This window comes from Odocoileus virginianus, chromosome 27 (genome assembly GCF_023699985.2).
Source record: "Odocoileus virginianus isolate 20LAN1187 ecotype Illinois chromosome 27, Ovbor_1.2, whole genome shotgun sequence".
In the NCBI taxonomy this organism is placed as follows: Eukaryota; Metazoa; Chordata; class Mammalia; order Artiodactyla; family Cervidae; genus Odocoileus; species Odocoileus virginianus.
Window position 1 is genome coordinate 23,697,299 of NC_069700.1, and position 26,166 is coordinate 23,723,464.

Sequence of the window (26,166 nt, forward strand, 5' to 3'; positions counted from 1 at the left end):
TGTAGCCTGCCAGGCTTCTCTCCATGGGGATTCTCCAGGCAAGAATACTGGAGTGGGTAGCCTATCCCTTCTCCAGGGGATCTTCCTGACTCAGGAATCAAACCAGGTTCTCCTGCATTGCAGGCAGATTCTTTACCAGTTGAGCTACAAGGGAAGCCCTTAGTGAGGGTCTAGCAGGTTCAAATAAAGAGCCCCAGGAGAAGGTATGCATGTGAACACCCCAAAGGATAAAGCACAAAGACCAGATCCTTCTGGCCATAAATAAGATGGAAAAGGGAACAACATTTGAGGAATTCAAGAAAACACTAAAAATATATGTGGTTTTCCCCCTGTTAAGGTTCCAGGTCAGACAAGGCAAACGGAAGGGATGGGTCCTGGAATAATCATATAATTGTTAAAAGGTAGCTGTGTTTTGTGTACTATGCATCAACTCTAAAAATAGTTCAGTGGTCCCAAGAGGCTGGTTTTGAATTATAGACGGTGATGTAGTTAGGAAAGGTCTTGAACTTGGAAACTGGGACTCATTGTTCTGGCCTAGGTCATGGAGTTGGAGGGGGCTGGGCAACCTCCATGCAGCGCAGCAACCCCTTGCTCATGCTGGATCATTGCCAACGGCCATAGCAGCCACCATGAACAGCTTTCCCTTCATCTCTTAACTCCATCTGTCCCAGAAACGCTCAAAAAGTACAGGCTACAATCCAGGACGATTAAACTTTGGGTCTGCCAACCTGATCATCAAGCACACTGGTAGGTCGGACAGACTCTCAGAGTTTGCCATCATGGCATGAAATGGAACAGAGGAGTTTCCAAAGAGATGGCTTATGCATGACTTCTATTTCCGGAGACAGAGAATTCCCTCAACCTCTGGGTAGGGCGCTTAAAAAGCTAATGCTTTTCCCAATATTAAAACAAGTGAGTTGCTTTGAACAGGAGCTAGTTTATTGAGTAATATGCGTAACATCTGGTATGTGCCCTTCCATTTTCTTCAAAAGCGATTCACTTCCGGTAAAATAACAAGTGGTGTTGGCTGTCTAATGATGGACTAATCGCGCTAATGATGGACTAGCTTGTTTCCCCAAGGCTCAGTTACAAGCCATCTCCACTCCACATCTCTGGGCTTTTAAAAGCACATTCTTCCTGCTCCCCAAGGAGCTGAGCTTCAGAAATGTTGATGGATTACCATTTGTGCTTCATTTTCCATCTTCATCACTCTTCCCCCCATTTTATGCTTCTCCTCCTGGAGCTTATTTTAGGCCCCTTCTCAGGGCTGGATTTGAGGGCCATTGTTGTTCACAGACACAGGCACCAGCCCAACCTTTTCCGATTTCTTTCAGAAACAAATGTTGTCATTGTGCCTGACATAATATGTATTCTTGAAAGAGCATTTTAAAAAGAATACATCATGGCTCCGAAGAACTGAGGGAAGGGGAGGCGGAGAGACCCGACTGTTAGATGTGAAGCAGCCTTGGAGCAGGGACACAGATGGAAGGCAAGAGGTGTCCCTGGGGGGCGGCCATCTTACCACAGGGATGGCCTTCGCTGGTTGACCAGAAGGTGAAGCTGACCTAGTAATGTTATCTTTGTATTGTGGGTCTTGGAAAATTTATTGAGTGTCTCCTATGTGCTGAGGATTTCTAACTCTACCGTAAAAGTTATTTTCTCTATTTGGTTAAGATGGTGGAGTATCTCCTGCCCAACCCCGCCCCCCAGCTGGTCCACGCAGGGGGACTCCTGTAGCTTTATAAATGAGTGTGGGATCTTGGTGGGTACAGTGTGTTAGCAGTCAAAACCACTCCGTATCTATGCCCTTGAAAATACTGGATTCTCCTGACAGTGTATAATCCTAGTACTTGGAAAGGGATGAACCCATAAAATAAAATCTCCCCTTGATTCATTTAGTGATCAGAAAAGTATTCATTGAATACATACTATCTTCCTTGTCACAATTACTTATTATTTTGGTATATATTTTCTTTTTAAGCCCACCTTCAGATTAGTCATTTTTAACTAATAACTTTTTTTAAAAACTAATAGTTAAAAACTAGTTTTTAAAGGATCAGTTCTCAAGAATTCAATTTTCTTTCTTAAACACATTAAGTTTCATGAACACCACTTGAATAAAATTCAGGGGTGGTGTCCACAAACTTGAAAGAGAAAAAAAATCTTTATTTTTTATTAACATCTAATTACCATTTATGATTTCCTTTAATTAGGAACCTAAGTGACAAGCCACAGCCATATTAACAGTACATACGACTTTGTTACCAAGAGAGATCATTACTATGTTGCAGACCCTCAAAAATCTAGTTTATTCCCATCTCTTCATGAAGTGTGTGATAGTTACTAAACCTGTGTCATTAAAACTTTTAATTGAATAGATTAAGAAAGAAGCAAATATATTACTGAATCACATTATTTTAATATTTTGATAGCTATATTTCAGTATTATTATTTTGCCTTGTAATACTATGTATTTTTTTATGCATTTAAAAGCATTATTCTGAGAAGGAATCATAGACTTCACCAGATAGCCAAAAGGGTCCGGGGCACAAATTCTGATTTTGAATCTTATTGTAATAGCCCTTTCAGCCAGGGCCAGGGAGATCCAAGCTCTTTTAGTCTATGTCTAGAGATATCTTTTTCTTAAGATGGACCATTTTTGACATGGACCATTTAAAAAGTATTTAGTGAACTTGTTCCAATGCTGCTTCTGTTTTATATTTTGGGTTTTTTTTTTTTTTTTTTTTTTGCCATGAGGCATGTGGGACCTAGGCTCCCTGAGCAGGGATTGAACCTGCACCCCCTGCATTGGAAGGGCAAGTCCTAACCACTGGATCACCTAGAAATATCTTTATTTTGCCCTCACCCATAAATGTTTTTTCAAGTGTAGAGCCAGGTGAGGCTACCCTGTAAGAAAACATAGGTGGAAAAAAATGCTAGGACCAGAGACCAGGCTAAATTTAGAGGGTAAATAGAGGAAGAAAGGCCTCCAAGGGGATGGAGAGGAAGGAGAAGAGACCCTTAGCGAGGAGGAAGATCCGAAGACTGGATGCCACAGAAGCCTGAAAAAAAATGGGGTTTCAGGGAGGAGGGAACAGCCACCTCTGTCACATGCTGGGTCAAGGATGATAAAAACAGCAGAGGCACCACTGACCGTGGTGACGTGGAAGTGATGGTCTGTCATGAGAGCATTTGCACAGCACTAGGGAAGGAAGACGGCTTTGACTGACAGGTCAGAGAAGAGACGTGGGGAAGTGGAGAGAAGCGTTGATGTGTTCAACTCTTTGGTCAAGAGTTGCTGTGAAAGGAGCGGAAAAATATTACAGTCAGTGAGGAGAGATATGTCAAAGCAAGACTTTTCAAGAGAGATTCTAGAGCATCTGGGACTGATGGGTGCTGAGGATGAAAGAGGGACTGGGCCTCAGAGCCAAGAGAAGAAAGAGGCGGGTCTTTGGGAAGAGCAGGTCTGAGCCATCCTCTTACACCGTACAAAGGGATGATTTTAATGAATAATCTGCTTGTCAGTCCTCAGGCACAGTTAAGAACTGCTCTCTGAAATATTCCCCTTTCCACGGTCCTCCACTTCTCTCTAACCCCACTACTCTCTTTAAAAAAAAAATTTCGTTAAGGTATAGTTGATTTACAGTGTTGGGCTTGTTTCAGATATACAGCAAAGGGAATCAGTTGTATGTATGTCCACTCTTTTTAAGACTCTTTTTCCATGTAGGTTATTGCAGAGTATTGAGTAAAGTTCCCTGTACTGTGCAGTAGGTTCCTATTAGTTATCTATTTAATATATAGTAGTATACACATGTCAATCCCAGTCTCCTAGTTTATCCCTCCTCCCTTATCCCATTGCCCTCTTGCTATCTCTGTGAGTGAAAGTTGCTCAGTTGAGTCCAACTCTTGGTGACCCCATGGACTATACATACAGTCCATGGAATTCTCCAGGCCAGAAAACTGGAGTGGGTAGCCTTTCCCTTCTCCAGGGGATCTTCCCAACCCAGGGATCAAACCCAGGTCTCCTGCATTGCAGGTGGATTCTTTACCATCTGAGCCACCAGATCATTTCCATATTAAAGCCTCATTGATGACTTAAACTAATTCAAGCTTATGTGCAGCTCATTGGAAATGGACAACATGTCCACCTTTCAAAGGCATTTGAGTCAGAGCAGAGGTTGTTCCTTTGCTTAAAGTAATTTGTCTCTGAAAATATAAGTTTAGGAATTAGGGGCAGGAGGACATAGGTTTTTTCTGTTGGCTCTCAAATCCTTCCACAGAGGTAATAGTCTATACTGCTAATGTCACCTGGCACCATATTTTTTTAGACCACCATGGTGCCCTTCACTACACTTCTGATTCAGCTATATCCAATATGATAGAAAGAACCATTTAACATTCTTTCTTGAAAGAATATAGGCACTGGAAAAATTTGGATAATTTATTTAGAGCTTTATTTCTGGTACTAGTTAAATTGTGGACCAAGCATCATAAAGAGAAGACTAAAAGATTAACACAAGCTTAACACTGTCTCTGTCTACTTAGAAATCATTACTCTATGTTAGGCATTAGGCATAGGGATCAATCCCTTACCTGTACCTGGAGAATTGTCCTGATTTAGGTGAGAAGAAAAGGTATCTGAGTATCTGGAGAGGATCAGGGCAGACTCCAGGGCACAATGTTAAGAGTCCTGCCGGGGAAGATGGAAGACCTGGATTCTAAATCTGTCTCTGATACTAATGGGTTCTATGAACTTGGTGAAGCCTCTAAATTCCCTCTAGCATGGTCCCTGGGAAGAATGATCACTAGGCCACCTTGGCTCTAAAATCCTTTGATTCTGATTTCTCTCCTATCACGGATGACTCTTCAGTTCATATTTGTCTGGTGGCTTTGGCATCATGGCTGTTCACTCGTTGACTTGATACATTTGGAGATGGTTATTTCTCCAATCAAAGGCAAAACTGGGGTAACCTCTGTTTTGGTGTCAGAGGAAGCACCAAGGCCCTGAAAACAGTAAAGAACCCTGGTGTCTGCATGGGAGGCACCTTAGGGGAACGGAGACTTGCGGCCCCAAACTATGGTCTGCTAGATGTTAGCAGGTTCCCTCACTGCTGCCTGAGGTATGTGAAACCTGCTGACACAGGTTTCTGCATCCAGGACCCACGACAGAAGAGCAGAAGTCACAAGAGGAGTGACCACCCAGTGTTTGTGAACAAAGGGACTTGCACACTTGAAACCAAACACAACTTCCTTCAAAACAGCTTCCTTCCCAGACCAAGACCAAAGGGCATACCCATGTCCCCAGACACTCAGCTTGTCTCCCTGATCCTCCCATAGCAGGGGGAGGAGGAGTCAGTGACAAGTGTGGTCAGTCCATAACTCTGACATCACACGCATCACGACTGCAGCATGTGGGTGACATATGTCATATCATGGGCATCAGTGAGCACTTTTTGCCACGTGATATGTCACCTCTAAGAGCTAAAGGTGGAATCTGAGGGCTAAACATGATTTCAGGCCATCGCTGGTAAACTCTCCATAAGAAAAGGTTGAGACAGGTCAACAAAGTTCAAGAGAAGGCTGTTGAGGGCACCTCTGCGGAGCTGTGTCCTGAATCTGCCTCCATTCCCCCTCTATGCTGTCTCTCCCTCTTTCAAGAAAAGGCAGGAAAGGTAGTCTTCGCAGTGATCCAAAACAGGGCTTCGCTTCGAGGGTGCTCTGGATTTCTGGCCAAAGCTGGTGCCATCACTGGAGACGTAAGGTGGGTAGAATATGGCTGTCAACTGTATCCAGTTGGGCCAGAAGATGGACTTTACAGCAAAGCTTCTACAGGAAAGCTGCTACAGCAAAATAAGTCTCTGAAAGATATGCACACCAAGAATGCATAATAAATCTGTCCATTGGTGGAATGGGTCCAGTAACAGCAAGTGCAAATAAAACCTGAAAGGCCACAGCTGAGCACAAATATGACCAAGTCCAATTAGCAAAGACTCTGCCAAGATATACACACAAAAGATAAGAATTAGCCCATTTGTATACTATAAAAGTGCCCAATTATTTGTCGGTTCCTTCCTTGTATAAGGACGAGTCAGTGCCAGAAGGGAATTTTCCTGGCCTCACTATAGCAAATACCAAAAGAGAGCGGACCCCGGGCCACATTGGGTCAAAAGGGTTGCCAACATCTGGTTATGAATTAAAAGGGGAGAAAAAGGCTACTCTATCCAAGTGTGGAAGTATATTTTGCAAGTGGAGGCTTCGTGGACTTTTGTATTCCCTTCTGCTGGGTATATACTAATATTGTGGCTTTCTTAACTTTGTTTGCATGTTAAACTTTCAAATACACTTCTTTAATGAACCAAATATGCATCTCTGCCCTCAGGAAGCTCGCACAGTAGTGGAGGATTGGAAGGTGAAGACAACCAGTAAAATATTAATAAATAAGCACATTATAGTGTAATTAGAGGGCTTCCCAGGTGGCGCTAGTGGTAAAGAACCCACATGCCAATGCAGAAAACATGAGAGACATGGGTTCAATCCTTGGGTTGGGAAGATTCCTTGGAGGAGGGCACAGAAACCCACTCTAGAATTCTTACCTGGAGGATCCCCATGAACAGAGGAGCCTGGTGGGATACAGTCCATGAGGTCGAGAAGAGTGGGACATGACTGATGTGACTTGGCACACACGCACAGTGTATTAGAAGTGATATATGACATGGAAAAAATTCATCAGGGGAGGGGATTGGGAGGGCTGAAATGTGACATGTGGTCAGGGAAGCCCTCACTAAGGAAACAGTGTTTGGAGCAAGGTAGGAATGAGGTGAGAGAGTGAGACAGGAGGACATCTGAGCTAAGAGCATCCAGGCAGAGGGAACAGCCAGTGCCAAGACTCTGGGATGGAACATGGTGACTCACGGGGAGGCCAGCAGAGCTGGAGCAATGTGGAAAGAAGAGGAATTAAGTGAGACTACAGTTGGGAGGAGCAGGGGGTGCCAGTGGTGTAGACCTTATAGGCTACTGAAATGACTTTGCCCTTGACAGTGTGAGATGAGAGCGCCAGACAACTGAACACAGGTAGACATTCCATAGTTTATGTTTTACAAAGACTGTCCTAACTGCAGCCTTGCAGAGGCCAATCAGAGGCAATGATAACCATCCAGCCAAGAAATAATGATGATGGCTAAGGAGAACATGGCATCTGGTCCCATCACTTCATGGGAAATGGATGGGGAAACAGTGGAAACAGTGGCTGACTTTAGTATTTTGGGCTCCAAAATCACTGCAGATGGTGATTGCAGCCATGAAACTAAAAAACGCTTACTCCTTGAAAGGAAAGTTATGACCAACCTAGATAGCATATTAAAAAGCAGAGACATAACTTTGCCAACAAAGATCCATCTAGTCAAAGCTATGGTTTTTCCAGTAGTCATGTATGGATGTGAGAGTTGGACTGTGAAGAAAGCTGAGTGCCAAAGAATTGATGCTTTTGAACTGTGGTGTTGGATAAGACTCTTGAGAGTCCCTTGGACTGCCAGGAGATCCAACCAGTCCATCCTAAAGGAGATCAGTGCTGGGTGTTCATTGGAAGGACTGATGCTGAAGCTGAAACTCCGATACTTTGGCCACCTCATGCGAAGAGTTGACTCATTGGAAAAGACCCTGATGCTGGGAGGGATTGGGGGCAGGAGAAGAAGGGAACGACAGAGGATGAGATGGCTGGAAGGCATTACTGATTCAATAGACATGAGTTTGAGTAAACTCTGGGAGTTGGTGATGGACAGGGAGGCCTGGCGTGCTGCGATTCATGGGGTCACAAAGAGTCGGACATGACTGAGTGACTGAACTGAACTGAACTGAAGCAGAAATAGAGACACAGATATAGAAAACAAACATAGGGATGCCCAGAGGGGAAGGGAGTGGTGAACTGGGAGTTGGGATTGACATATATACACTATTGATACTGTATATAAAATAGACTACTAATGAGAACACACCATACAGCCCAGGGAACTCTACTTAATGTATTGTGGTGACCTGAATGGGCAGGAAGTCCAAAAGGGTGGGGTTATATGTATGGCTGATTCTTTTTGCTGTGTAGAAACTAACACAACATTATAAAGCAACTATGCGCCAATAAAAATTAATTTTATAAAAGGGATAATGATGGCTTGATGAGAGTGATAGCGGTGGAAGAGGTAAGAAATGCCCAAACCTGAATGTGTTTTGAAGGTAGAATTCACAGGATTTGATGGCAAATTAAATACAAAGTGTGCAAGGGAGGACTCCAGGATGAGTCACAGTTTCGGTCTGGGTTACCTGGAAGGATGAAGATGCCTTTTACTGAAATGAGAGAGGCTGTTGGAAAAGATGGTTGGTTTGGTAGGGAAAATCAAGAGTTTTGTTTTGGACTTGCTCAGTTGGACATCTTATTGAAGATCCAAGTGAAGATAGCAAGTAGACAGTTGGATATATGGGTCAGGAGTGCAGGAGCTAGGTCTGTGATCAAGGTAGATATTTGGAAGTCATCAGCACAAAAATTTAAACCATGAAACTGGTGGAGATCACCTGGGGAATAAGGGTCCACAGAGAGGAGTTCTAAAGACTGAACCATGGGACACGCCAGCATTAAGAGGAAAAGCCAGCAACAGAATGAGGTGAAGAGGTTTCCTTTTGTTTGCCTTTTTAAAAAATTTTATTGGAGTATAGTTGATTTACAAGGTTGCGTTAGTTTCAGGTGTATGGCAAAGCTATTTGGTTATAGACACACACATATTCGGGGCTTCCCTGGTGGCTTAGCAGGTAAAGAATTCACCTGCGATACAGGAGACACAGGAGATGTGGGTTCAATTCCTGGATCAGAAAGATCCCCTAGAGGAAGGACATGGCAACCCACTCCAGTATTCTTGCCTGGAGAATCCCATGGACTGCGGAGCCTTGTGGGCTACAGTCCAAAGGATCACATAGAGTCAGACACAACTGAGCGACTGAGCATGCACATGCATACACAGTCATTCTTTTTCAGTCTCTTTTCTCAAATAGGTTATTATAGAATATTAAGTAGAAGTCCCTGTGCTATACAGTAAGAGCTTGCTGGTTATCTATTTATATACAGTATTGTATGTATATTAATGACTCCTAATTTATCCCTCCCCCCAACATTTCCCCTTTGGCAACCAAATTTTTGGTTTTCGAAATATGAGAGTTTGTTTCTGTTTTGTAAATAAGTTAATTTATATCGTTCTTAAAATTAGATTCCACTCATGAATGATATCATGTATTTGTTTTTCTCTGGCTTACTTCACTTACCATGATAATCTATAGGTCCATCCATGTTGCTGCAGATGGCATTATTTCACTGTTTTTTATGGCTGAGTAGTATTCTGTTGTATATACGTACTATATCTTCTGTATCCATTCATCTGTTGATGGACATTTAGGCTGCTTCCCTGTCTTGGTTATTGTAAATAATGCTGCTATGAGCAGTGAGGAGCATGTATCTTTTCAAATTATGGTTTTCTTTGGATATATATCCTGAAGTGGGATTGCTGGGTCATAGGGTAGTCCTTTTGATTGCTTTTCTGGATCACCAAGGACATGCCAACACTGAGCGAGGATCTGGGCATACAATACATAAAACAAGGCCCAGCCCTCAAGGCTTTTACAGTCAATGCATTAAAATGATCATTTGAGTGTAGTGTGGACCTGCAGAAAGACACATACCTGCTAGTTGGCGGTCAGAGAGAAAAAAATACCTGACTCAGCCTGGGAGGAGTGGGAAGGTCTTTGGAAGAAATAACATCTGCTACTTAACTGAAGATTAAAAGTTAGCCAGATGAAGAAGGGGGAAGGGCAAAAGCGTGACACAGCCTGGAATGTTCCAGGAAAGATACGTTTACCTGGTACTTACATTTCTGCCTGAGCAAATAGCTCTGTCTCCAGCGGGGTTAACCCCTGAAGTCCTAAGTGATGCCTCATACTAATACAAATGTCGAGAACACGACTAGTTGAATTAGTTACTCAGGCTACACCATCGCAGTCAGGCGGAAGTCTGCTTTCGACTTGTCACCAACTCCAGCATCTTAGAACTCAGACAAGGGCCCTTTCCCAGCAAACAGCAGCTGTCGCTGCGACGGGGCAAAGTCTTCCCACCAGCACTGGCCTCTGGGTTGCAGCCGAGACCATCTGGTGGTTCCATTTTTTTATGGGTCTTTGTTTTCGTTGTGAAGAGAGTGCCACGAGCACAGCGTGTTCCTAGCAACACACAGCACAGTGGTGAGAGAGGAATCGCTCCTCAGGGAGGCACGCGGACAGCCACCTTGACAACGCCCAGGCCGACGTCAGAGTCGACGGCGCCCCGCAACCCGAGGCAAACAGGAAAGAGACAGCATTTTTCAAGTGTGAACCCAGGATCGGACTCTGACAGCAGGCGAGAGGCATCCAAGTCAAGGTCCGCCACACTGTTCCTCTTACTTTATTGAAGGACAATTGCTTTACATGTGTGTTAGTGTCTGCTGCACAATAAAGAGAATCAGTTACATACATACATATATCCCCTCCATCGTGGACCTCCCTCCCACCTTCCCCCATCTCCCCATCACCCCTCTAGGTCATCCCAGAGCACTGCGCTGAGCTCCCTGTGTTGTATAGCGGCTTCCCACTAGCTATCTGTTTTACACTTGCTAGTGTATACATGGGACTTCCCTGGTAGCTCCGCTGGTAAAGAATCCTCCTGCAATGCAGGAGACCCCAGTTCGATTCCTGGCTCGGGAAGATCCCCTAGAGAATGGACTGGCTACCCATTCCAGTATCCTTGGGCTTCCCTGGTGGTTCAGATGGTAAAAAATCTGCCTGCAGTGCAGGAGACTGGATTTGATCCCTGGAGGAGCGCATGGCAACCCACTCCAGTATTGTTGCCTGGAGAATCCCCATGGACAGAGCAGCCTGGTGGGCTGAAGTTCATACAGTTGCAGACTCCGACACGACTGAAGCGACTAGGCAGCAGTGTACATATGTTATTCCTAATCTCCCAATTCATCACACTCTGCCCTTCCCACCCTGTGTCCACATGTCCGTTACTCTGTGTCTCTATTCCTGCCCTGCAAATAAGCTTGTCTCTATCACTTTTTTTTTAGATTCCACATACATGTGTTAATATAAAGTACTTCTCTCTTTCTGATTTACTTCACGCTGTATGACAGACTCTAGGTCCCTCCACATCTCTACGAATGACCCTCTTTTCTCAAGGTCTTCGAGCTTTCCTCTCCCCGACTCGGTAAACTCTGCTACCAGACATTCAATCCTCCCTTGCAATTACTTTCCAAAGCTCTCAGCCTGCAACATTCTTTTAGTGACACCCCCCCCCACCCCCCGCTTTTTTTTTTTGGAGTATAATTGCTTTACAATGTTGTGTTAGTTTCTGCTGAACAACTAAGTGGATCAGCTATATGTATACATACATCCCCTTTTTCTTGAACCTCCCTTCCACCACCACCCCGAATCCATCCATCTAGGTCATTACAAAGCACTGAGCTGAGCTCCCTATGCTATACAACTGGTTTTCCTCCTGTTATCTTCATTCCTTCCAACACAGCTGGTGTCATTCATCCGCACTTATACTAATCCCCTCACGTTACCCCCAAAGGAACCACATCTCATGACAGAGACAAGAAGATATATTTTGGAGGCATCTTCAAAGTGCCAGTCTGTATGGAACCAGAGGCAAGGCCAGCAGAAAGCAAAGGCAGAGGCAGTGCCAATTCCCTCCATGTTATTATAACAAAAATCTCTTTCCTGCAGAAATAATATTTTTGTGGTTGTTCAGTCACTAAGTCATGTTTGAGTATTTGTGACCCCATGGACCATAGGCTCCTCTGTCCTCCACTGTCTTCCAGAGTTTCCTCAAATTCATGTCCATGGAATTGGTGATAATAACAATAACAATAGCCAACACTTAACACATGCTTATTAAGTGCCAGGCACTTTCATAAGCATCTTTACAAGTGTGGGACTCATTCAATCTTCCCTACAACTCTGAAGTCATTCTTATTATTACTCTGATTTTGCAGATGAGAAAACCGAGGCACAGAAAGATGAAATAACCAAGTAAGTTTCTGAGGAGCTATGAGTGGGCAGATCTGGTGTCCACATGATTAACCCCAGGTTACTCTGGGTTTTCAAGACCCAGGTGTTTTCTAAGACTTATATTTAATATTATAGGTTTTTACTGTAAAAATGAATCTGGAATATCTCTGTCCATTTTATATAGAAAAAGTCAATACCGCAGATGTTTAGCACAAGAAATTTGGAATACAGTAGACCCTTGAACAACATAGGGTTTAAAGGTACCCATCCCTGGACAGCTGAAAATCTGCACATAACTTTACAATCGTCACTCTGTATTCTGGTTCCACATACAAGGAGTCAACCAAGCAACTGTGGATCATGTCATACAGTTGTATGCATTTAGTGAAAAAAATCAGCTTGCAAGTAGACCCACGCACATTGTTCAAGGATCAACTGTATTCTAAAATATGATTTAAGCTCTTTGACTCTGTGTGTATGTGTCTCACTATTTTATTTATTTATTGGCCAAGGGTAGAATTTTATTTTTTTATAGAATTATTTTTTAGTTGAAGTATATTTGACTTACTGTGTCATGAATGTTTTCTATAGGAAGAAAAGATTTAGTTTTCATAGTGATTCACCACTTTACTATAGGTAAGGCAATTAGAACTGGGTTAAATAATAAGGCCCTTTATTGCGCCAGGTGACTCAGGGGTAAAGAATCCTCCTGTCAATGATCCCTGGGTTGAGAAGATCCCCTGGAGGATAAAATGGAAACCTACTCTAATATTCTTGCCTGTGAAATTCCGTGGGTAGAGGAGCCTGGTGGGCCACAGTCCATGGGGTCACAGAAGAGGTGGACATGAGCACGCACACACATTGTGCCACTGATAGTAAATCCAGAGCGATATACATCCACATCTGGCCACATGTCTAAGCACATCCCAGGGTCCAGCAAGGAGAATGACATCACTGCACTTTAAACCTATCACAGTGCACCCCTGAGCACATAGCCAGGCCCAGGCTGGCAGCAGAGAGGGGGTGAAGGGTCAGCTGTTGGGGGCAACCACCACCATCTCTCATGCTGGTGTGGAATGCGCTGGAGAATACAACTGAGAATCAGTACCAAGAAGTAGAATAATAATGTTGACTGGGCAAAAAATTCACCTGGGTTCTTCCATAAGAGGCTGCAGAAAAACTCCAACAAAATGTTTGCCAATCCAATATTTTGAAGGTTCATCCTCATTTTGCCAAACACTTCACCCTTGTCCCCAGACTGGATATGACAATTAGTTGCTGACGTGCCTACAGGATGAGAGCTCTGACTGGAAGGGAAGGCCGGCCAGGAGGAAAGGAAACGATGTGGGACAGGGAAGATCTGTGAGCTTGGAGGATTAGAGTCCAGGTCTCCAGTTCTGGAGTTCCTCCTTGCCAGGCTTTTATCAGAGCTTTCGCAGCCTCGGCAGCATTATTATTCCACCTTCACACGTAATAAAACTGAGTCTCAGTGAGGTCTCATAACATCTCCAAGACCACATTAATAGGAATCAGTGACCCTATGGTTTGAATCCCTGCAGTCTGACTCTGGGGTCCTTGTACTGACACTCTCCTGACATTAGGAGGGTATCTCTCAATGCAGTCTGGGGATGCCCTTTTTACTGGGGCACTTACAATGCAGATTCCTGGGCCCTAGACTAGGGCCCATTCATCAGGCTGTCTGTGGGCAGGGCTTCAGAGTAGGAAGTTGAAAAGTATTCCACACAGAGAGACATTTAAGAACAATGAGGTGACCATTTGTCACTTCCCATCTGTGTTCTGACCTTGGGCAAGTCACAGTTTCTCCCTGGATCTCGGTTTCCTTGCTTGAAAAATGAGGACAGATAGGTCACCTTCATCTCAAGAACTCTAACTCTAATTCATCTTTATTTTTTACTACAGTATAATTGCTTCATCTAATTCATCTTTACACGCAACAAATCAACTGCAGCCTGCCTTTTTCCATGTATCTCCTTATCTTTAGACATTAGTGTTAACTGAGACAATAGGTTAAATGTTACAGAATTTGTAATTTGATGCACAAATATTCACAGAGTTTCCCTGGAAAATCTCAAGAACTGCATACCTCTGAATGTGGTGTATTTGAAGGGCAACCCTCCCTAAAACCCAGGGCTAGGACCAAATGATTTCACTAGGTCTTCCCATGTTCAGGACTTTTAAAATCTCTGATTTCTTGGTACTGCTAGAAATGATGCTCATTGATCATTTTAATTTTCTTTCCACTCTGAAAACACAATCTCATTTAGTGGGCATCTTTCAAAGGTTTAAACCAGGCATCCTACACTGGCCATAAGCTCAACCCCATCTGCGGGCTCTCTGGTTTCGTTTTTTGAAGTCTTTTCTCTGAAGAAAGGAAAGCGAGGATTAGAGACTTTGGCCAAACAAGTCTAGCTACTCAGTGAATAGGTTTCCAGATAAGAAGGATCTGAAGGACTTCCCATGGGCGTGAGGGAAATAGCACACACCATCTGGGGAAGAGGACCAGGAAATCACTTCTTGTTTTCAAACAGCGGCGAGCCGTCGGGGATGGCTGTGTGAGGCTGGGAGGCTCACGGCAGGGAGGCACCGGTCAGAGAGGAGGCTGAGCTTGGCTCGGAGCTCCCAGTCCTGTTTGAGCCCTCCTCATGAGCCCAGCTTGGCTCTCCCTTCATCGAGCATGAGGCTGCGGGGCGAGTGGCCTCGTAGCAGAGAGCTGGAAGCTTGTTAGACGTCTGATTAGAGCCGGAGCCAGCCTGGGGACGACGGTTCTGGGCAGGTAACAGGCATCTCTCCTACTGGGGTCTGTCTCTCTTGGTAGCAAGACCTCAGGAGCACCTAGGTCACTCTGAGGCTCCTTTTCAGGCACTTTTCAGTTACAATTCTCTTTTCTGTGGCTGTAACTTGTATGTTGTGAGCACAAAGCATGGCTGGCCAGAGGCATTGGGCGTGCGGCTGTTGGTCAAGTTGATGAGACTGTGTTTAGGAAGATGGAGTGTCAGGCGGTGAGCTGGGGTACTTTTAGAATTTCCTCTATAATAAAAAGAGCTTTCCGTTTTCTTTCTTTTTAATGAGTTTTCCCATCCCTGAGCCAGAAAATATCATAGAGACCAAAGCGTTCATGAATTGCTTACTGTGAATTTCCATGCCAGGCAGCCGGGGAGGCTACCCTGCGTGTAGCAGGAGGTGTGCAGGTATCCTCTGGTCCTAGGCAGTCCGGAAACGTAAAATGTAAGCTACCGCCTTCCTCCCCCAACTACTGAATGAAACGGGGTTTGCAAGTCAGCTCTGGGAAGGAGGGCAGATAAAGCACTGGCATCAAGAGCAGGCAAGCTTGCCTCAAGTGTTCTAAAGAGGAGGAGTTTATGGTGTGTGGTTTGCTTCAACTGTTTTCTCATACTTTGTAGAAAGCCGGGTCATACCACTTCATTGCAGCTCACCTTTTCCCTTCATAAAGAGCTAATGTTTCTGGACTTTCATTTTTGAATGATGAACGTAATGCATGGTTATATTCTTACTGTAACAGAATAAGTCTCACAATTTTTCAAACCCCACATGCCTCATATGCATTAGTTTCCTTCCCTTCCCAATGTTATCCAATCAATTGTTTGCCACGTATCTTACCAGTTAAGTGACTGATTTTTTTGTCCTCCCAGCTCTTAAGGCAAGTCAGGGCACTTAGGAGTACAAGAAATTCTCTTTGTCAGATCCATGTATTGGTCCTTTTTTTTTTTTTTAAAGATCCATGTATTGGTCTTTAACAATACCTTCCCCTCACTGTAAAGAAAAAATAATACATGGGGAATGTGAGCAGTTATTTTAATATTTAGAAAAGCTTGAAATAGTTTTTTTCATTTTTACCACTGTTATTTATGTGTTGGTTTTGGCTTGGACAATGCATAGTACTTGTACCAATCTCCCAGGGATTAAATTCTAGATTTTCCAACTAGTAGTTTGGACTTCTCTCTTGAAGTCCATCAAAGGTATTCTGTTCTGGAAAATAAAAGAAGATTAACTGAATAGATAGATGGATTTATAGATACATAAATGATAGCTAGCCAGCTAGATTAAGTAGTTGGCTCTAGGGAAATGGGGGGACAGTGGGAGAGATTCCCCTTCTTAATGAATAATAGATGTATTTAACATGTGGGTTCACTTTCTATTTCTTTTAGCTTTCTGCAAAAATGTGGCCTTTAATTTTTTCCTTCTGTTCATTATTATGAGACAAGTGAATAAGAAATAAAATACTATGAACAAATGAGTATGGGTCATGGAAAGAGAATTCGCAATGAAGTTACATGAGCAATGTCAAGTCTAAGAATAATCACAAAATACTTTTCAACTGCTATTAGGCATTTTCTTGCCCTTCCCGAGGTGTCTCTACGCCAAACTAGAGGGCCAGTTGGCCCTGATTTTGGACATTCTCTGGTGCTTTCTTGACCATCTTGTTAAATTTACTCACGTAGATTCTTTCTCTGGGTATTTTGATGAATCATTTCACCCTACTGCATAGTGCTAGCCCCGACAGAGACCTCCTTCTCCTTCAATTCACTCATCACAGGTAAAGCAGGTAGTTTGTTCCCATTTTATGAAATACAAAACTGAGAGGCTCAGGGGTTTTGCTGTTTGCTCAGCATCCCTCAATGAATATTTGAGGGGCATTAGAATGAGAAGAAACCCCGATCTCTGCCTTTCCAGCCAAGAGGTTGACAACATGAGGGTGAAAATCATATAGAGTAGAGAATGAATGTGATTGGCTAGATTCTATCAGTTTTGGAGCAACATGGGTTCCCAGTTGTGCTGGAAGTCTGTAGGTAGATTCAGCTATTGCATGGTCCTGATTTGAGCACATTCTAACACCTGCCATTTATTGGCATCACCTTCAGCAACTTAGCAAAAGAAAACGGTGCCCAGACACTTCCCTGGAATAACTGAGTGAGAATCTCTAGGGAAATCTCATGCTGTTTTGCTTGGTTGGTTTTGTTTGTAAATCTCCAAAGTGATTCTTTTATGCTGCGAGGGTTGAGAACCACTGAGTCCAAACCGTAAGAGACAAAGTCTAAATAGTGAAGCAGAAGTAATACTGCTTCAGGTTGCCCAGAAGTTGGGGCCAGAAGTGCCAGCAGGGGTGAGCATCCTGTTTTAGGATCCTGGCTGAGGCTGTTTATGAGTGGAACGCCCGTCCCCCCACCCCCACCCCCCAACATCTGCAGGTGAGAATGCGGAGACAACTCCAGCTCCCCAGACATGGCCCTACCTTCCGAGTTTCAACTGAAACAACCCCACTGGCTTCCATGCAGAGTCACTGGCCACTGTTACTTGCAGAGTTTACAGAATCTGATGAAATGTTCTAGGTAAACAGGATGTGTTCTTCTGCTGCCAAATGACTATGGGTGGGAGGGGGTCATCCTTTTATTCAATGTCACTTTAACATGTGTCTCAATTCCCAGAAAAAGAAATACTGGTTATCTTTTGCCTGATCTGCCACTTTCTGGATTGATCTATACAGATGAATAGAAAATAAGTCAGAGTTCGGTTTTTGTTGTTGTTGTTCAGAGCTTTTTTAAAATCAGAATATGTGCCCCTAGAAATCTTTCCTGCCTACATTCCTCATAGAGTCCAAATTAGTATCACTCATCACTGTAATCTCTGTCTCTAGGTGGGGGCCTTCTCAGGCTCAGTTTCCCCCACGTCAGGGAGTTTCAACCCAGAGTAGGTGCTTTAGGAAGGCTTGTTGAGTTAAGTATCTGTGTTCACTACGGGGACGCTAAGAATTCACACGACTCAGCATTTCAACTCACATTGCCTGATTCTGGGGATGATGGTTAAAATAACTGGAATCTTGCCTGTTTCCTAGAAGATAATCACAAAAGTGAAACCTTTAAAGTCACAGCTTAGTAGAAGCATCTATACTGATAGATGTGCAAAGAGCTGTGGAATTACAAAGACAGAGAATCTTTTCCTTTAATCAGTTTGTACTCATAACAGGAGGCAAAGCACTGGCCCTGGGGATTTTAATAATAACAGGTAATGTTTACTGAGTACTTATTTTGTGCTAGGCACTGTGTTCAGTACTTTACAGAGGTGGTTAAGTCATGTAGTTATTTCAATAATCCCATGCCTCAGGTTCTATTATAATACCTAATTTATAGACAAAAGGACCACAATTTTAAATAAGTTGCCCGAGGCACAGAAAGCCGGCAAGTAGGCAGTATGACCAGTCCATATGTCTAATAACTATGCTGTGCTACAAAAACCACAATAGAGCTACAGAAAAATGCACATGCCAGGGCCAGAGAAGTCGCCAGGAAGGGAAGTTGCAGTGTATTCCAAAGAAAGGCTAAGAGTTCAGATTTAGCAACCGAGTTGACTATTACTGTGTGACTTGGGGTTTGTGATTTAATTTACCCAAGTTTCAGTTTCTTCGTCGGTAAAATGGAGATATTGATAGTTCTAACAATGCAGGGTTTGGGGATTAAAATGAGCCTGGCACATACTGGTACACCGCTTAGTCTAATGCCCGGCATATAGCTGGCGGCGGTGGTTTAGTCGCTAAGTCGTGTCTGACTCTTGCGACCCCATGGGCTGTAGCCCGCCAGGCTCCTCTGTCCATGGGGTTTTCCAGGCAAGAATACTGGAGTGGATTGCCATTTCCTTCTCCAGGGGATCTACCCAACCCAGGAATTGAACCCAGGTATCCTGCATTGCAGGCAGATTCTTTACGGACTGAGCTATGAGGGAAGCCCAACATATAGCTAAAGCTTGATAAATGATAGCAATTACTGTTGCTACTAAGGAAGTACAAAAGACCTGAAATAATGAGTAAATCTCAGAAGGGAGAAATGGGGCATTTCAGGTTGCCAAGAATAGTGTGAGAAGGAGTTAAGAGGTAGCAATCTCTTCAACCAATACTTACTGTTAATATTTATGACACATTTTGTGAAAGAAGGTACAATAAATGCTTGTGAGTAGATCAGCCAGCCAGTTCTGTCTCCAAGTGTTACAGAAGAAAATTGTGTCAGAGCTGGGTGTACATTCAGTTGTGGTATCCATGCTTGCCAGGTGAATTAGCCCAGATTTCCTCTGAGCATTTGAGAATGTTTAGAGTATCTGACTATGGTAGAGTAGCAATATATGACAAATAGTGTCCTAGGCAAATGAATCGGCAGATGGTATTGGATATTGGACAGGGAGGGAAAGAAGAAAGTTCAGGAGTATGCTGCAGTCATTCTGGTGCTAGTGATTCTGAGGAGATGATAATATCCACACCAATATGGCGGCCGAGGGAAAGAAAACACAGGCGTTGGAGATATTCACAAGACTGAGCGAATGACTGAATTGCTCCTCCCATTCCTGCCCTTAAGGCTTGTGACCCAGAATACTAGTGGAGTTGTGAGCTTGGGAACCTGGAGAAAGAAGCCAGCAGTTTGTAAACCTGGGAAGATATGGGTTAGGAGAGAAGAGACGCATTAGTTCTGGATGAGCTGAATTTAGACCCAGGTGGAAATAGTGCATTTGGGAAGATGTTCCTAATACTTAGAAAAGTGACTAAGATGGAAGTAAAGTTTGGGGAATTCTCATATAAATGGATAATTAAAGCTGTAGACATGGACAAGCTCCCTAAGAGTGTCAAGAGAGATCAACCAAGGACCCAGGGGAGGTTTGAAAGCCCACACTCAGATGGTGTAGGATGAGGAGGACGGAGACATAGGAAGAGGGAAAGAAGAAAAGGCTGAAGTGAAGAGAAACCCCCAACATGAAGTGAAGGAGAAAAAGGCACGAAGGAAGAGCAGCTAAGTGTTGTCAGAAACTAACAAGAAACCAGGAAGGATGAGGATTAGTGAAAAATATCACACTTTGGAAAATGCGTTTCATGATGCGATGAGGACAAAAGTCAGACTATCCAGATGAAGAAAATCTTGGAATGGCCATGACTTCCCAGTGTGCTATATTTGGGGGGAGGGAATTTTAATCTGTAATATTTAATTAATCTGTAATATTTAATCCATAAATTTTAATCTGTAATTTTTTTCATTTTAAGTAGCACACACACATCTTTTCTTCAAAAGAGGCAAATAATTATTTTTATTGAAGTATAGTTGACTTACAATGTTGTTAGTTTTTGTTGTAGAGCAAAATGTTTCAGTTATACATATATATATTCTTTTTCATTATAAGTTATTACAAGTTATTGAATATAGTTCCCTGTCATCCACTATTCTTAAATTCTAACAAAATGCCTAGGGAGGAAAATAGAAGTTTAAGAGAAGTGAAGTCATTGGCCAAGGACCCCATGCCTGATGTCAGGGAGATGGAGGACCTGGGAGGTGGGAAGGGAGGGATACAAAGATCTAAGAGGGTCCTGCCAATTTCTAAAATGCTGGAATAGTTTAAACCACACGGTAAAGAAATAAGTGCTCCCCTGGGGCGGCTGGAGGGTCTGGAGTGTCGCCTCCAGTCTCTGCCTCCATCACTCAGTCGCTTGTCTTGGGCCCTTGGGCCCAGGGGCTCTGTTCTTGCAGTGACTGTTCTGATTGGCCCCCTATTGTTGCTATTGGAAGACTCAGTATTATTTCAGATCTTACCTCATAAAGAGTAAGACCACAGAACTGTAAGGCTTGGACCCACGCCCGAGCCCTCGGAGACTCACAGCCAACCCCAGGGCCACCCTCCATGGCAGCTGAAAAACACCTCAGGCATTGTCTTGCCAGGGCTTAGGAAAACCCCTCCACGTGGTAAATGGAAGTACCAAGATGGTTGAGACAAGAACAGAGTTAGGAGCTTACTGGTTTCATGGAGATGGCAATCTCCTGCTCAAAGGTTTCTTGGAGATGGCAATCTCCTGTTGTAAAATCCTCCAGCGATTTACAACAAGAAGGATGAAAGGTTATCAATGCCGCACACATGTGCAGTGTGTTTTGGAAAACTTGACCCCATTGTGTACAAACAAATGTTCCTCTGTAATCTGATAGGACTGAGTTACCCTGACACAATGCTTCTCCTGAACCTTATTTTAAGGCAAAGGAAAACGAAACAGGAAAAAAAATTTTTTCAAGGCAGTTCTTTTATTGGTATTGTGTTTCGTGTTTGTGTTAAATAAATATTTGGTTTATAGTTCTGCATGTGCAAGGGAGATTCATCTCATTAGATAAGGTCAGCAAAGGCAAGTTATCACCTCTTGCTGTTGAAAACACAGATTTGTGAAGGTGGGCTGTTAGAGAGTCCTTGAGGGTTTTTAATCTGAACTTCTGCACTCCAGGAGGGAGGTTTTGATGCCATCCTGTCTTTATTGCAGTCCTGAGCAAAGAATAATATGCTCTTTGCTCAGTCACTAATCGTGTCCGACTCTTTGCGACCCCATGGACCGTAACCCACCACGCTCCTCAGTCTGTGGGATTTTCCAGGCCAGAACATTGGAGTGGGTTGCCCTTTTCTTCTCCAGAGGATCTTCCTGACCCAGGGATCAAACTCGTGTCTCCTGCATCTCCTATATCTGCAAGTGGATTCTTTACCAGCTGAGCCACCTGGGAAGCCCATGTGTGCGTGCTAAGTTGCTTCAGTCATGTCTGACTCTGCGACCCCATGGACTGCAGCCTACCAGGCTCCTATGTTCCTGGGATTCTATAGGCAAGAGTACTGGAATGGATTGCCATGCCCTCCTCCAGGGTATCTTTCCAACCCAGGGATTAAACCCAAGTGTCTTGTGTATCCTGATTTGGCAGGCAAGTTTTTTTTTATCACTACCACCACCTGGGAAGCCCCCCAAAAATAATAATCTCAGTCAAATGTTCAATGAAAGTCCTGAAATTTGCTCCTACCCTCCATCATCTGCATTGAGGAATTCTACTTTGAATTATTCTCTAATAGTAGAATAATATATATGCATATTTATTTTTAGTCTCTCATCTAGTCTCTATTTTGATCAAAAGTACATGACTCAGGCATATATATATGTGTGTGTGTGTGTGTGTGTGTGTGTGTGTACAGGGAACAAAACATAGGAAGATATATCTTTGGCTTCTTTCAAAAAATACAATAACCTGTTCAGTCAGACGCAGATCAAGATGCACGGCTTGCCTTGTTAGTGTCTTAGCACACAATTCAATTCTTCTTTTATTAAAAAGAAAGCCATGTATATAGCATCACCTTCTGTGCATGATCTGAAACCAGGAAGTAGAGCTATGGGAAGAATTACCGCTCTTTCTCTTCTACTTTTTAACGAGATTTCTTGTGTTCTATGTACCTGACCTCCCATTTATAGCTGAACAAAGGAGAGAATCTCCAACCAGGATGTAGTCCTTTTCCTGAGCACTGAAGGGTGGATAGAACTGAATATGCAGTGATCACATTGAGGCAAACGGGCAGGAAAAAAATGGAGATTAAGAAACCAAGTAAATCACAGGATTACTTTTGGTTTTGCCAAACAGTAAAAAGTAGTTTGACCAAATAATTACTCTTATGTCTCAAAGATTAATTTTCATATTTTTACCTCTGCATGAACAATGGAAAATCTCTTGCACTATTTTATTTATTTATTTTACTTATTATTTAATTATCAACAACCCATTTTGCAAATGAGTAAGCCAAGTTTCAGAAAGGCTAAAAAAGAAACTTTCAATTCAGGTTCATATCTGAAGGAAAAGTCCCTGCTTCTGTATTCACTATTGCCTGTGGGGCTGGTGAGTCGGTGAATAAAACATCAACTGTGAAGGTTTGACCATAGTGTTTTTCTTTTAATGTTTATTTAAGTATCTGCTTGCATTTTCTGTCCCCTCTATTTTTTCATAATCTTTTTGTTGCTGTTGTTTTATTTTTATTTATTTATTTATCTTTAGGACATGCTATGTGGCATGTGAAATCTTAGCTTCCCAGCCAATTGTCAAACCCCTGTCCCCTGCTTTGGGAGCTCAGAGTCTTAACCACTGGACTGCCAGGGAAGTCCCAGACCATAGTCTTAATTTTAAAAAGCAAAACTACTCCTAGCTCAAGATTTGTCTTGCACTATTTTAAATGATGGAAAAGTTACCAGCTTCAGTCGTGAAAATGTGATAGATGCCTATTAAATATGCCAGATCTGAAAAATAAGAACCAGGTCATGGAGGGCCTCCAGCATCAGCAAACACCATTGCCTTTGTTCTGGAAGCAGTGGAGAGCTGAACAGAGGTAACAGGGTGTGAAGAGGGCTTGCAGAAGGTCAATCTTGTATCTATGAAGATGGTAGAGTAGAGAGGAAAAGAAGGGAAGCCATCACAGTGATGCCTGTGTGGGGCAGCGAAGGCTTAGCTAGCATAGTCAACCAGAGGTGGAGTAGACAAATGCAAGAGATAGCTATGATTAGGCTTAGAAACCTAAGTGAGGCTACAATGGATTTGAAATAACTGTGAGAAATTTTAGATTCTTTGAACAGCAATGGGACCAGCAAAGAGTCCACATCTCTCACCTCAATTTTGAAATCACCAAGGGCCATCAACTCCCTGGCTTTGCCAAAAAGAAAATTGAGATGTGGAGAAGTGAGGTGATTTGCCCCAGATCATGAACAAATCAGTAGCAAGGTAAGGCTGGAACTCAGTTGCCTGGACTAGGGTTCACAAAGAGAAAGCTTTTCATTTATTCTTGTTGATTACCCCCAAGAAGATCTCTAACCCAAATGGTACCTTTTCCCCAAAGGAATAGACAGCCAAGTTTATAATTTTGTCACTACTACGTTGGTGAGTTACTCACCTTCTCACCTTCCATTTCCATATTTAAATATGGAATAATTAAGGACAATTTAGTGATATTATAGGATTAATTGAAAGGGTTAAATGACATAATTCTTGAAGAGAGCTTCTATGCCACTTATAGCATTAGACCTGAAACAGATGTAATAGCACTATGAATATTGAAATAGCTCTATGCCTGAAACAGATCTAATATCAGTGATCTGTAACCACCATCATCACCATCTTCACCATTACCATCATCATCTTTGCTGATAATTATTCTCCGCCATTATACGACAAGTGACTTGTCTGACTGTAGGACAATATAGTTGTCCTATATTGTCCACTATAGGACAATATTATTATCTAGAATTTTTAAAATCCTTAATTAATCTCTTCCATCCTGACTAACTCAGCTCCCAGCTGCCTATGAGACACACAGCCCTTGCCAGGTCTTCGTTTTGTCATCTAAAAAAATTAGACGTGTGTGTGTGCGTGTGTGTGTGTGTGTGTATCCGCGCACGTGTGTGTGTGTGTAGAGGTCAGGGGCTAGTGTTTGAACTGAAGGCAAATTCTTTTTCTTTTTTTCTTAGCAAATCATTTTCTTTAAATTTATTTTTAATTGGAGGATAATTACTTTACAATGTTGTGCTGGTTTCTGCTGTACAACAATGTGAATCAGCTGTGTGTATACATATGTCCCCTCTTTCTTGAGTCCCCCTCTACCAACACCCCATCCCATGCCTCTAGGTCATCACAGAGCACCAGCCTGAGCTCCCTGCATTAGACAGCACGTCCCACTAGCTATCTATTTCACACATGGTAGTTATATATGTCAATGCTGCTCTCTCACTTCATCCCACCCCTTCCTTCCCCCACTGTGTCCACAAGTCTATTCTCTAAGTCTGCATTAAGATTAATTCTAATTTGTCTTTCAGTTTTAACTGTGTATGTTTTATGCTGTATCCAGATACACCAATAATCCATTTTTTTTTATTTTCATAAAAACATTCACAGAATAAATAATAAATGTTGGGTAGCAGACCAGAGGGCCAGACTCACACTTTTTGGGTGATAAAAAATAAAAAGAGGTATCATTTTTATTGAATTCTGTATTAGTTTTCTCAGGGTGCCATAATAAAGACCTGCAGACAACAGAAATTTATTTTCTCACAATTCTGGAGCTTGGAGGTCAGAAATCAAGGTGTCAGCAGAGGTGTTTTTTCAGAGGTCTCTCTCCTTGGCTTGGAGATGCCGTCTTCCTCTGGTGTCTTCATATGGTTCTCCCTCTGTGTGGGTCTGTGTCTTAATCTCCTCCTCTTATAAGATCACTGTTCATCACTTCTCCACCTTTGATCTTGATCTTATACTAAGATCAAATATAGTATCTGTTCTTATAAGGTCACTGGTCATATTGGATCAGGGCCCCACCCATATGACCTCATTTTAACTTAATGACCTCATTAAAGACCTGGTCTCCAAATAAGGTCACATTCTGAGCTACTGGGGGCTGGAATTCAACATATTAATTTTGGGGGGGCACAGCTCAGACCTTAACAAATTCAACCATGACCAGGCTTTATCGACCTTCATGGGCACAAGTCTCTAATCTCCACAACAATGCTGCAAGGCCAGTACTGTGATCCCCATTACTCACACCAGGAACTGGAGCCTCTATGGGGTTAAGTGTCTCACCCACAATTAATAAGTGGTGAAGCTGGAATCAGAACACAGGCCTGTTTTGCATCAAAGCTGGTGTTCTTTCCACTGTAGTCTATTATAGGAAAGGGAATCACTGGGGCCCCAAAGCCATTACACTCATTTTTTTTTTCCAAGGCAGAGCAGAAAATAGCTCTGCCTTCCCCTGTTGATGATGGCTGTTCAGAAGAACAATGTGCTCTCGGGGATGATGGCTGAGCCTCTATCACGGTGGTTGGACAAGCTACCCTTGGCAGCGTCCACTAAGGGCTCAGGGGACAGCTAAACATCACCCTTTGGGATGCTCTGTTCCCTTTAAACAGGGACAAGGCTCTCCACTATGGTCTTCTCCTTTGCCTGAAATTCTCTTTCCTTTCCCCATCACATGTTTAAGCATCGCCAATCCTTCATGGTCTGGTCAGTGACCCTGGTCACTCCAAAATCCACCCAGCTCCCCCAGGCCAACTTTCCCTAGTCATCTTATTACTTCACACTGCAGCTCACTTTCCCCACCAGGCTCATCTGTCCATGGAATTCTCCAGGCAAGAATACTAGAGTGGGTTGCTATACCCTTTCCCAGGGGATCTTCCTGATCCAGGGATTGAAGCCAGGTCTCCTGCATTGCAGGCAGTTTCTTTACTGACTGAGCCACCGGTGAAGCCCCGGAGACAGG

At 43.1% G+C, this 26,166-nt stretch overlaps 1 protein-coding gene across 3 annotated transcripts in view; it reads left to right on the plus strand.

The window, feature by feature from the left end:
- Positions 1-26,166, plus strand: part of ADGRF5 (adhesion G protein-coupled receptor F5) — a 107,880-nt gene that overhangs the window by 20,924 nt on the left and 60,790 nt on the right. The window contains exon 1 of one of the 3 annotated variants that reach the window (XM_020912299.2): positions 14,563-14,872. The exons of 1 other annotated variant lie outside the window; for it this stretch is intronic. The gene's annotated coding sequence lies outside the window, so the exon portion shown is untranslated. Of the gene's footprint in view, positions 1-14,562; positions 14,873-26,166 lie in introns of those variants that run through there. One more of the 3 variants, XM_020912302.2, reaches the window with a different exon arrangement.